Consider the following 13,882-nt stretch of genomic DNA (forward strand, 5'->3'; position numbering starts at 1 on the left):
AACTGGATAGCGCTATATGACAGTGTGTTGGACATAGAGAAATGTCACACAATTAATGTTTGTATGTTTATGATCTATGATTTTTTGTTTACCCATGGCGAACGGTTATTTATTATTTATTATTAATTATAAATTATTGAGACCATCAATCGAAATAAAAACTATCCTATCTCTCAAGTTGGAAAAAAAATTACACATAAATGCCAATTATCATCTAAATCGGTTGACTTGGTGAAGATTTCACTGGAAACAAACATCAGGACACTGGTTTTTTTTTTATATATTAAGATAAGTTAACTCATTGGAGTAAATTTTCAGAGATGAACCGTAAAGTTACTAAGATCCCCGGATAATTTGCAAACCAGAATTCTTCGTAAATGTAAGGAGAATATTTTTAACAGCCAAGGCTGCGGAACGAGCAGGGGAAGAGGGAGGAAGGGAGGGGGAAAGAAGTGAGTTGCTCAGCCCGCCTGGAAGTTATGCAGTCTCGCCTGCACCTCGCAGGACAACCAGAACCGAGCCACTCCTCCTACTCGTCGGAATTCTTCTGCCCTCCCTCCCTCCCTCCCTCCAACCCTTGCTGTAAATATTTACCGCGGACTTCCAAAATTATTCGGGCGGGGCCTGGCCGCGTGCGCGCGCGGTGTGGTCCCATATGCCGCCGCCCGTCTCGTCCGCCCTTCCACCCGCCCGTCCGCCCTTCCGCCCTCCCGCCCGCCGCTGGGAAGGCGACCGGTGACCGCTTCTGTAGGCCCGTCCTCGAAGACCTTACTGGCCTTTCTCGAACTGTCCCGCAGTAGGATGGACAGGACCAAAGATTAGACCCGTGATTATTTAGCTGTTTCGCTTCGCTCTAGGTTGCTCTTTAAAATGTTCACCATAAATTTACACAGCCAAAAATAAAAAAAAATAAAAAATCTGTACTTTATCAAAATATTCCTTTGGATACCAGTTCCCACTACAAGAAAATTTGGGCATAATTTTATATTTTAATTGAAGTTTCATTCAAGCATATATTTTTTTTAACCACTAAAAGATTATCGTATATTCAATAATTGGATTTTATTTTGTTTTATCTTGGTTATTAATATGCGCATTTAATACCGGGAAGCTATTAAAGAAACCGTTTACAAATAACTTTAACTATTGGAGGTACTGGAACAACACAAAGCATAAATGCCCGGGTAAGAATCCGAACCCAGTATTACTGCGAACACTATTTTGTAGTGATACAGTTTATTTCATGTAAATGTACAGATGTACAAATATATGTAATTTAACGTGCATATTTCTGTTCCATTTACAAAAAAATAGATTTACAGTACTTGTAAATTTTCCAAGCATCTATGCGAATCACTGATATCTTCAAAAGTTTACAGGTATTAAGTTTATTTGCTTTGAAACTAACTCTCAAAAATTATCGCGAAATGTTAGAAAACACTTTTGCGAGCCAACAGTTAAAACACGTGTCATTCTTCCTCGTAAATTTGTATCATGTTTACAACGGAACACGAAACTAGGAATTCGGAATACGGCTTAGTTTCTGCGAAGACACAACTATCTAGATTTTAGAACTACAAAGAATTCTTCGTTTATTCGGGGCGCATTATTTTTTGGAAATTTCTTAAATTTATGTCATTTATGTCAAACCCATTTTATGGTGCACATTGACTGATACTACGGTCAAATCTTTTGGCGTTTTACACATAATAGGGTAAACACGTCTTCTCTTTCATTATTAGCTCAGAGTCTACTGAGACGTTCAATAATTGAAACTAAGCTATTGTACCTACGCTTCAAGTCTACTTTGCTACCTAAAAAGTACCTACACGAAATTCTAGTGCCTCCATCAATGAAAAAAATAGCTATATAGATATATTTATTTGTAATCGATGCATCTACTTTTATCAGTAATCGTTAAATCAATTCTTACGGTCTTTCAAGTGAAACATGTTTTTTTTTTTACTCTTATGCTTTGACCTAATTTTGCTCATTTTAAAGTGAGTTTAACTTTTAGTTTTTTTTAAAGGTCAATCATTATCAGTCGTTCTGAATATTTATTACTATTTCCTGCCCTCACTCATTTTTTTATCACGTTAATTTCCTTGCAGACCGAAAATGACTACAATTACATATACATCCTAATGTTAATAGCAGTAAATAAATTAAAAATCCAAGATTCTGTGTAAGAACATAATTTGAAGAAATGGAATATAGATTTTGAGATTTTGTGTATCATAAGATGTCTCTCACATGATGGATTAAAAAAGCAATTTTTCAAATAATACGACATTGCGGGTTATTGAATTAGACTTCAACTTCTCGTCTACATTACCCCTTTACGGGTGAGGGGCGATGATGCGATAAGGAAGCAGTGACTGAATGGATTTGTGGGAGAAAGGGAGGTACTCCGAGAAACCTCGCCCGTCGACGACAACATTCCCAACTACGATATCACGGCACATACGAAACACAGTTGCGACAAGAACAGTTAAAGACATACAAACAACAACCTTTGACAACACAGCGACGAACAGAAGAACCAAAGGACGATGCCAAACAACTGTCGAACCCGTTTTATGTCTTAGGAAGCCCCTTGTCCGTCTGTGCTGTCATCGTTGTGTCGTCCGGAAAAATCTGTTTTAATTTCTTCTTGCGCGAGGCTGTATCGCCATTGTGTTCATTCCCCTTCTCCTCGTGTGTCACGTGACATCGCGACGTCAGAGGGCGGGCTATTAGAAGGGAACAATAGCAAACGCAGGTATACCTTTTTTTTTGTGCAGACCAATGAGTAGAGACATGCAAAATTCGCGGATTCATTGACCTCTAGGATAGACTCCACAGTCATTTAAATACTTGCGGAAATGACACCTGTTCATTGGCTACTGACGCGTGAGACGTCTCAACTAGGCTGTCCGTAATTCGGCACTTTCTTGGTTTAGTGTTTCCCTTTGGTCACAGTTCCCCGGATAAAATGTGGGCCAATCGCAGAAGCGGTACAAAGGTATAGTTGTTTTGATGCTAGCCTATCGCGAAATGAATCCGCGAATTTTGCATGTCTCTACCAATGAGCTATCACAATTTTTTTTCTACGAAACATACATTCCTTTAGCGATAAACCTAACAGGGCCGGTGATAATGGGCCTTAAGAGCCTACCAGTTCCCCCGCCCCCCCCCCCCTCCGGGGGGGGGGGGGCGAGGGTCTCAAACATGACAGTTTTTTTTTTTTCAGTTTCTCTCGCAGGGGTTGAGTATTCACTGTTTCAGTCCGGGAGTTAGAGGCGTGGAAATTATTTTTGTTAAGTTATTTTATTGGTTTTTTTTATTCTTCCTTCCTGCAACCCCGACGTCGCCTCCCGCGCCGTCGCGTGGCCGTGAGGTGAGCCCATGTCTGGCCGACGGTCCCCCCCCCCAAGGTCTGCCGGCCGCCACCCACCAGCCCGATCTGGCCCCGGCTTCCTTTCCAGCTCCGCGCGCACACCGCCCCCGGCAAGTTTAAATCACGCGCCGTCGGCACTTCGCTCGCCGCAGGGACAAGGCCTCGCCAGCTTGTAGCTTTTTGAAATGACTATACACTGCATCGTGTTGAACTGTTCGGGTCGACACGACACAAGACTTGGGGGTTCTTCTGGCTACTTGTTGGCGTCAACGCTAATGAACATGGTTTTAATACGATTTCTTGGACAACAAACGCGCCATTGCAGTTTTGCACTGTATGTCATGGAAAACATTTTCATGTATCCAAAAAAAAAATTAAAAATAAATCATAAACCTACAGAGAACGAGCCTAAATCAGTTGATGTCAAACAGATAAACCCAACGGTGAAACTAACCTGGTCCGTAATACCTAGAGACCTGCAAAATTCGCGGATTCATTGACCTCTATGATAGACTTCACAGTCCTTTAAATACTCACGGAAATGACACCTGTTCATTGGCTACTGACGCGTGAGACGTCTCAACTAGGCTGTCCGTAATTCGGCACTTTCTTGGTTTAGTGTTTCCCATTGGCTCACAGTTCGCCGGATAAAATGTGGGCCAATCGCAGAAGCTGTACGATGGTATAGTTGTTTTGATGCTAGCCTATCGCGAAATGAAACCGCGAATTTTGCATGTCTCTAGTAATACCTGTTTAGGTTCATCGTTGGGTTTTATCTGTTTGACATCAGGTGCTTTAGGTTGTTCTCTGTGGGTTTATGTTTTCATATTTGGTAAATTTCAAAGTAATACTACCTATTGTAGGCGTTACAATGGTGCGAATTCCAGATAATTTGTATAATTATAGATTTTTTCGTTTCATGGTCCATAGACCCCAAAACCAAAGTTAACTCAAAAGTTTATATATATAAAACATTTTTATGGACACAATTACTGCCCTAATTTTTCACAAATCACTTCCATCTGATGCATAAAATATAATCATGGGAAATCTCGGTCGAGTTAATTATTGATAAATATCCGACAAAAGGGGTAGAAATAGGAAAGTTTTATTGAAAAACAGAAAAGTCTATACATCTCCCATAATATGAAAAATATCACATCTGTTTGCACGTATTATATATAACACATATGGATAATACCAAATACGTTTGTAAAAATACATTTTTGATACGACCAACCATAACTGCAAGGTGTTGAAAATGAAAGTGTTTGAGGACAAAACAATTCGTAACTCTTTTAGTAGGCAAACTATCTAATCTGTTCAAAAATAATAATGGCTTAATTTCTATCCAAAACATTTGTCTAAACAATTTTTGATAAAACGAACCATTGCCGGAACGGGATGGGAAAAAACAAGGGTAGAATTAAAAAAAAAATCATAATTTCCATACAATGTACACTATTAAATCCAATCTAATTTATTGTAAAAAAAAAACATAAAATATCATCTACAACTTTGATCTGAAATAATTTTTCATCCAACCAACTGTTACTGCAAAGGGTGGGAAAAAACAAGGGTTGAATGACAAAAAAATAAAATTAAAAATTAACACTATTTTATATCCAAATGCTGCTTCTACGAGTGGACTACAGTTTATGTGGAAGACTTTAGGCCACTGTAAACCCTCAACAATTAAAGTATAGCCTTATCGAATCACAGACAATCCAGATCGTCCATCTCTCAAGTAAGCAGCCAATGAGCATGGAACATTTACCCGAGCATGTAGAGTACTGTAGAGTCCATATTGGGAGTCACCGAACCCGAGAATTTTTCCTGTGTCTAATTATTATTGATCATAGGGTCTTTTTTTTTGCGATAAGATTTCGAGATAATCAAAGAGGTAAAACCTTATTTCCTTATTGGTTGAGTTTTTTCCCCCCAGGCAAATGTCTTCTGTCAGTATATGAATTTAAAAAAAAAAAACAGCCATTCAGTGCAAATGCGAACGCGTCCAGAATGGCTCAGCCAAATAGGGGATGGTTTGGTTTCTCTCGCAGACTGCCGCCAATTGCAAAGAAGAAACCTTTGGCACTGACATATCTAATTTAAGTCTAATGATCGTGCCCCTAGTGATCCGCGATCGGTACGTCGATTGTAGCAACACACGCCTCTAGATACCGTAGAAAAAAGGGGAAGGGGGGGAGAGAACGTCATGATCAAAACTTGTTCGTCTGTCTGCACACTTCGGGCCCGTGTCTCCTACCTGCCGCTCGCGGTGTAGGTCTGGCGCAGACCCGCGGCCGCCATATTTGTAGTCGTCCCCGTGGAACCGTAGGTGCGTGCGTGTGCGCACCTCGTGTGTGCGCCGTGGGGACAGAGAGAGAGAGAGAGAGAGAGAGAGAGAGAGAGAGCTCGGAACTGAAAGAGCGCGTACGGTGAACCGGTCGCGTTGTCCCCGAAGACAGTTAAACAGCGGCACTTCACTTCAGGTGCCAATGTTTCTCGTGCACTTGGCACTCCTGAATGCCCTTTTGTGTGCCCTGCTCGAATTTGCAAACACAACCCAGGTCTAATAACCGTTTGCGAACACAGTTTTTTTTTCTTCGAAACAGTAGCCTGCGTATTTCATGTGTAGATTTGGCTACAAAACAATCTTGAAATGAAATTATTTTTATGGACTGGAAAAAAAATTCGTGGGTTCAATGACCTTCAGGATAGACCCCATGACTCTCTGCATATTTGGGCAAACGTTACCTGTTCATTGGCTGTAGACTTGTGAAGCGTCACAACTGGGTAACTTGTGATAGGCTCTGAGTCTTCCAGATTAACCGTGAAACAATAGCAGAAGCAGCACAAAGGAATATTTATTTTAATTTTAGCACATCACGAAATGAATCTGCGAATTTTACCGGTTCAACCGTACGAATTAGTTAGAAACCTTTCATACGCTTACATGAAAGTGTGTACCTTTAATTCCTTTGGCATTTTTAATTAATGATATGAATTCGGATTTTTTTCTATAAACTGTTGGTAAAAGTTACTCGAAGTCTTATAGCAGAAAAAACAACTTTCCACTTCTAAGGGTTCTTTAATCGGATCATCGGTAAGGCATCGCTATGTTTTTTTTTTTAAGTTATTATTAATTTATTTTAACTTTAAAAGGTGATGGGACAAAAAAACCTTTCGCCATAATTGCAGGTAAGTTAAAAGCGTATAATTCATAACATAATCATAAGGAAAGATGACACATATTCGGTGGGAAAATTAGACTGCCCGTTAGTCTTCAACACACATAGTTAATTTTCCAGTATTTATTTCCTTGCTAGCTTTGATATGCACTTTACAGTGCCAACGAGAAGGAAATGATCGTGTTACAGGTCGCTCGAGGTTCGTCTGAAGATATAACCACCCGAAATTTTTAGGAGCGTTAATTATTTGCGAAAATATTTTGATACTGCCGGATAGACTTGAGACAAAAAGATTTTCCATTGATTAGAGTTCAGGATTGGTTGAGCTTCAATCAGATTCATGTCTACGAGGTGTGATAAAAAAATACGGTGGTTGAATTTTTATAGCAGCAACTGCTAACGCTACATATATTTTAAGTTATAAGCTCGATAGCCTGATCCGTGAGATAGCTAGTGTCCAGTTTGAACAAGTTGTCAGTCGGCTTCGGGGTAGAATTCAAAGACATAAGCGTGCTTATCTCATGCTTGGTTTCCCATTTGTTGAGAACATTTACATCCTTGTTAGTTGGCTCTACCTGATTCGCTTACTTCTCTCCTACTGGGGCATCGTTGGGTCACGGTCGTAGAGGGGCGTGTCCAAATTACTGCAATCCAATCATGAACACAGTGCAAGAGTTGCGACTACATGACTGCGCAAATTTTCCATATCTCTAATCAGTAATCATGGATTGAGAACAACTTTAATATTAAGTTTCATTTGCGAAACGGAGATAGGAAAAATGGGTCACGCTAGATTTAAAATCAAAAGTTTTGACACCATTTTCTACATTGAGAGGATCCAGAAATGCTTCCTTTCATGGAATCAACATTGGTATAAGTGCGCATCGCTAGGTAAGGAGATTATTTTGAAGGAGATTAGTTCAAATGTTATGTATGCTTGTTCGTTCTGTTATATTGTGTTAATTATTATTTTTTTGTTTTTGTTTTCTTATCACAACAAGTGAACCATCAACCTTTATCGGTTCCGTAGCTAGCCCCCACAACAGTTAATGTTTTTCAACCTCAGTGTCGCTTCATATGGCCAAAGACTTTCGGGGCCTGCCCTTTAGCCCATGTGGCATTTTCCTAAGTTAAGGTCCATGCCATATTACATAGTTGATGCATCATACATAATTAATCTGTCCAAATGTTAAGTGGTTTCTTTTTGTGTTTGCAAGTATGCGACATAGGGTTTAATTGTTTGTGTGATATTTCTTTTGTGGGGCGCCACTACCCTTAAGTGTTCTGTAGTTCCCATGTATGTTCATTCAAGTCACATGCCATAATCACTGCCTTGGCATAACTTTGTATCATCATGCTTCATTTTCATTTTAATGCAGTGCGGTTTCTTCCTTGTGATTGGCGGCCCTCTGCGAGAGACCTCCTCGCCTTATTTGACCCGGGTCCTCAGGTTGCGTTTGCTTCCGCACTGGGTTACTCTTATTGGTAGTTTATCAATCGAAATGTACCTGGAAGATACTCACCCAATCACGAAACACAGACGACGCTACGGTGTTTTAACGTTCAGCTAGTATCCGAATCTTTTTTGTGTGAAATATTGGCTGTGATATGTGACATAAGCTCGTACCGCTGTCTACTCGGCCAATGAAAAAACACATTCTACAATACAGACGCCAAAGATTCACCTACATATCCACGTTATTATTTGGAAGACTGGCTATTACGAACACCTTTTTACTTCTTAGTTGAATTTTTAATGGGTCATGGCTGGAGACCAGAAAAATTAGCGGATTCATTTCGTGATAGGCTAGAATCCAACACCTTCGTGCTACTCCAGTGACTGAACCGAAATTTACCCTAAGGACTCAGAGCTAATGAAAAACCCTCAACAATATTAAGTATAACATCAAAAGCCACCCCGTTAACAGGTATCGTGAGTTAGTTGTCAATGACCGGATGAAATTTACCCAAGTACTTATAGGATCGTGGAGTCTATACTACACGTCATTGAAACCGCGAAATTTTCCAGTCCCTTGAAATTGTGTAGACGGTTAGGGTATTTGCATTAAAAATAATTTGAAAATTTGTGAACTATTGATTAGGTTAGTTAAGCAACATTAAAATGTTATAAAATTTAAGGATAGTTTGTTACGTTAAATTAGCAACATTTAAAATGTGTAATTGCTAACCAACTGTTAAAATTATTTTTCAGTCCTTTTAATTTAGCTGATCTAATTCAAACCACCGTCAAAAATATTTAAATGTATGTTAGCTAACCTAACCCAACTGGCCATTCTCCCGATATCACTTTATTTGTAATGTAACTAACCTAACATAACAAACTATTCACACTATTTTTAAGTATTTTATAAGTAGGTAACTTGAATTAACCTAACTTCCATACTATTTTTAAATATTTTGAACATAAATAAGCTAATTAAACCGACCATTTTCACAATTTCACCGTATGTGTATTTCATGTACGTAACCTAAACACTCGATAAAAAATGGTAAATTCTTCCAGAATCACAACGCCCTCTTAGAGATATGTAAGGACGTGAAATCTTTTCGAAAAATTATTATTATTATCTTTTAGAAATGAGAATTTCTTTTGGAATTACCAAAATTTATATCTATATAAATATCTAGTGTCAGACCCATCGATACATGGCTCGCATAATCAACGTATATATGGCTGTTCTTCGTTGTGTCCTCTTGACCTGCAGTCATTGAATAGTTTGAATATAGAACATAATTTCACTAATAGGGATGAGTAAACACATACTGAAAAATATTTTCTGTACTTAAAAAAAAAACTTTGGAAACCAGTTGCCAAGAAATAGTTTGCAATACTACAAGAAATATATTGTAACTCTGTACAACACATGGCTTTGATTATTTTTGCATATATATGAAATACGTTTTTAGTGATAATACTGAGCGTTTCTTACGAAAACTAGGGCATAATTTTATATTTTAATTTATGTTTCATTCAAGCGTAATTAAAAAAACACGGTAAAGATAATCGAATATTCAATAGCTGTACTTAAATGTGTTTAATTTTTCTTATTAACGTGTTCAATTAATAGTGGAAAGCTATTTAGCAAATGGTTTTCAAAATAACTTTAACTATTTAAGGTACTTGTATAACACAAAACATAAATGCCACGGTAAGAATCCGAACCCAGTAATACTGCGAACACTATTTTTAACTTTTAAAATTTGTTATCACGTAAAAGTACAAATTTACAAATATCTGTAATCTTAAATTAATATTAATGTTCCATTTAAAAAAAAAATTAACAGTAATTGTATGTTGCCTTAGAAATTTATAAATCTGTAAAAATACTTGTTACCTAGAATACAATCAATTTGGTCTTTTTACTCAACTTTTAGTTACCAATATTGCTTAAAAAAAATTTATTTAAGTGCAGACAAAGGAATTCACCTGTCACTCGTGGGCTCGTAACGTAACGAAGCAGGGCTCCGATCGCACTTGAAAAAAAGTGGCGAACGGTGGATATTCGTCAAACAAGAACCTTGAAATGTTCCTTTCTCTTCGCCAGTCCGCCTGACGCGGCATCAACCAGTTTGCGAGCGCTCCGGCGCGTCCGCTTCCACCGGACCAAGACGCGAATGCTAATGCAGGCCAGCCTCGTGACCATCAGGCAGGCCTGCCAACCGTGCGGTGCTGGTTATTAAGGCATACGCGCGTACGTCCAGCGAACGAGCGTACTTTCCTGGCAGGCAGCTTGATTAAAGTATTCAGTTTGACAAATAAATATAATTTCTGAGAAAAAATAATTGGTTGTCTGTAAAGTCGGTTTACGGACGATAGTTTAACGTGACAACGTCATTACAAAACATTTATATAATGATTGCATACTTTTATGACTAAAATTAAATCATTTTTATTTAATTATCACTATTTTGTATGGATACAAAGAAGGAGTGAAATTAAATCTACAATTTAATTGATAAATTTACTTTTTTTGCACTCATTAATTAAAATATGTTTATTACTTTAACAAAGATATTATTTTAACTATAACTTTTATACATGTTTGCTATTTAACTTCTTGCAATCTGTGTTATTCTGTTAAGGATAGGACGATGATAGGAAAAGTAGGAAACGAATGTGAGTGTTTCAAGTTTAATGTGCCTCGATAAAGTCAAATCGATGGTTGTTCCAATCGAGTGGAAGAGATATAGATGCGGTGCAAGCGTACAATGAGCGTAACGGGACACAGCGTAACGGGACAATGGGCGTAACTGGACACTTTTTCGTGCGTGCAGCCGGCGTTCATCGATTTATTAGACGTTGTCACGTCAAAAACTGAGGGTATCCTCGTTATTTGAAACACACGGAACAATTTTTTTTACATATGACAAAATAATAAATCTACGTTATTAAAGCATAATGCCTTACGAGAACATTTCAAAAGTACCGCAAAAGTTTTTTTTAATCGGATAGGTTTGTAAGCAAACATTATCTAAATTCGAAACTGGAAACTGTAACCATCAGCTATTAATGGATATTAATTATGCAGTAATACGAATCACGTGTTGTTTGGAAGCAGTAACAGTAATGTTAGGTGTAGAAACGAATACATTTTGTTGACATTTCTTATTACAGTTTGCACAAGTTAGGCATAGGTATATATGTATTATCATTTTGTACCTACTCTACGAAGGGTTACCATAAATATGCTTGGAGACGAGTTATTTAAAAAGTGTTTGTTAGTAACCAGGGATCAAATGTTTACCCTAACATTCCATCTAAATGAGTTTCTTTGGATGGTTTAAAGTGCACTTTTAATCTGCATGTCTCTGTGAACGTCTTATAAAATTTTTAATTATTTGTTCTTATAAAAGCTTAATATAAGAAAGCTAAACGTTTACATTTGTTATAATTATTGGAACAATTGATTTTTTTTATTTTGGTAGTTGGAGTAGTTACTTTGAATACGAAAAAAAAATTCAATTTCGTTAATAATAACACAGACATGTGTATTTTATATTAATGTTTGTAAATGCAGTGTTTTAAATAACAAACATAAAAAAATAAGTATCGATGATTTGACATTTATTTAATCGTAATATTATTACATGAGATTCGTATTATGCATTATTTAGTACTATGTTTTAGTGACATTTTCACAAAATAATAATTGTAAAAAAACTGACTTGTAATTTCAGATATTTTGACGAGCAGTTGTGAAACAATTAAATGTGCACATTGTGAAATTAAAAAAAAAAAAATGCCAGTCATGGGGACTGTCAACAGAAGTGAAAAATTAAAACTTAGTTTTTAAATATGTAATATGACATCATTTCTACGTCAAATGTACGTAAGAAAATGATTTTGGTATTAAATCAGTACGATGTCAGCATTATATCATTTATCCTTACATAATTTTTTTTAGTCACAACAGATGTCGTCAGTGGTATGTAAAAATTACGTAAAAATTAATTACCCAACTATGACTTACCAGTGACGTCAGACCTAGGTCATGTATTCACTTGGTCAAATTAACTTCACTTACTGCTACTACAGCATGTCGGTGATGCGAACTCACAAGATTTTACCCATCCAAAAGAGTCCAAACCCGCACATGATACAGTCGAGTATATACAATGTATTAGTGGCTATATGCGTATACATGTACACAGGCCGCTGCGCGTCGCCAGGCTGTGGCGCAACACGTCACTATAGCATGTCGGTGACGCGAACCCGTAAGTTTTTCCCCTACAAAAAAAAATCGCTCGACGCGGCTAAAGAACTTTTCACTTCAATAAATACATAAATAGCCTACCAAGTGCGCAGATATCGCAGTGTAGTGACTGCAAGTTGGCAGCTCTGATGATGACAGTTAATAAACGCCCGTCACGCCGCTGCGCACGAATGGAGTGCTGTTGCGCAACACCGTGCACTGTATAGGGGGGGGGGGGGGAGGAACCGTGGCACGGGGCAAACGCGCTGTTGCGCTCCCGGCTCCGAGATGGACCCGCACAGGAGTTTGGGAACACGGCCGCCAGACGACAGTCCAACGATTTCGCCTCGGACGCGACTCGGCGGGCAGCGAGACCACGGAGATCCTAAGACTTCAGGCTGCAGGGGCCGTTCAATGTTACTCGTGTTCCATTCACGAAATAACCCCTGCACGAGAGAGCTAAGATGTTACAAATCAAAAATTCCTTGACAATAGGTAGAGACCTGTAAAATTCGCGGATTCATTTCGCGATAGGATAGAGTCCAAATACTTTTCACATTATTTTGCTTCAGTGATTGGACCACAGTTTATCTGAAGGACTCTGGGCCAATGAAAAATCTTTAACAGAAGAATTAGCGAATCACGATCATTCCAGTCAACAGGTGTTACGAGTCGGTAACCAATCAGCAGATGTAATTTTGCACGAGTGCATAGAGGATCATGGAGTCTATCCTTTAGGGATTTGAAATCGCGAATTTTACAGGTCTCTAACAATAGGTTTTCCATATATATATATATATATATATATATATATATATATATATATATATATATATATATGTGTGTGTCTGTGTGTGTGTGTGTGTGTGTATGTGTGTTATAAAGATGTCATAAAACTGTGTGTGTCTGTGCACGTCTTATAATTTTTAAATTATTTGTTCTTATAAAAGCCTTATATAAAAAGACTAAAGGTTTACATTTGTTATTATTTTAGGGGAAAAAATACATATTTTTTTTTGGTAGTAGGATTAGTTACTTTTAAAAAGAAAAAAAAATTCAATTTCGTTAATCATAACACAGACAAATGTATTTTTATATAAATGCTTGTAAACACAGAGTAATGTTCACTGTGCACGCGCGAACAATGCGCGGTGTTCGGCTGGGAGTAGGAAGACGCAGCAGGTACGCTGCCTGACACCTGGATCCCGCCTCTCGTACGCACACGGAGGCTCGGAGCTCGCAGCGTCAGTCCCAACCGCGCCCGGATGCCGTCCAGATTGAGACAGTCGTTCCTTGACTCGCTGCGTGGGCGCTCCCAGTTGGCGGGGGAGAGAAAAAATTGGTCTCGTTTAAGTTCCCGATAACGAACGAGACCCCCCCGGCCCGTGCTAACAAGTCGCTTCCGTCATTACTTCCAAGCGATCTGGCCGAATACGATCTTCTATGTCGTGCGTTGCACACTGTGCGACAAATAAAGTAACCGAAGAACCAGCGCAGAGTGAAAACTCACGTGAGTGAGAGGATACACGTGAAAATTTAGAAACGTAACAAAAATTTCTCAAGAAAGAGGGAAGGAAGTTTTTTTTTTTTGACGTGAC

This window comes from Bacillus rossius, chromosome 7 (genome assembly GCF_032445375.1).
Source record: "Bacillus rossius redtenbacheri isolate Brsri chromosome 7, Brsri_v3, whole genome shotgun sequence".
NCBI lineage: Eukaryota > Metazoa > Arthropoda > Insecta > Phasmatodea > Bacillidae > Bacillus > Bacillus rossius.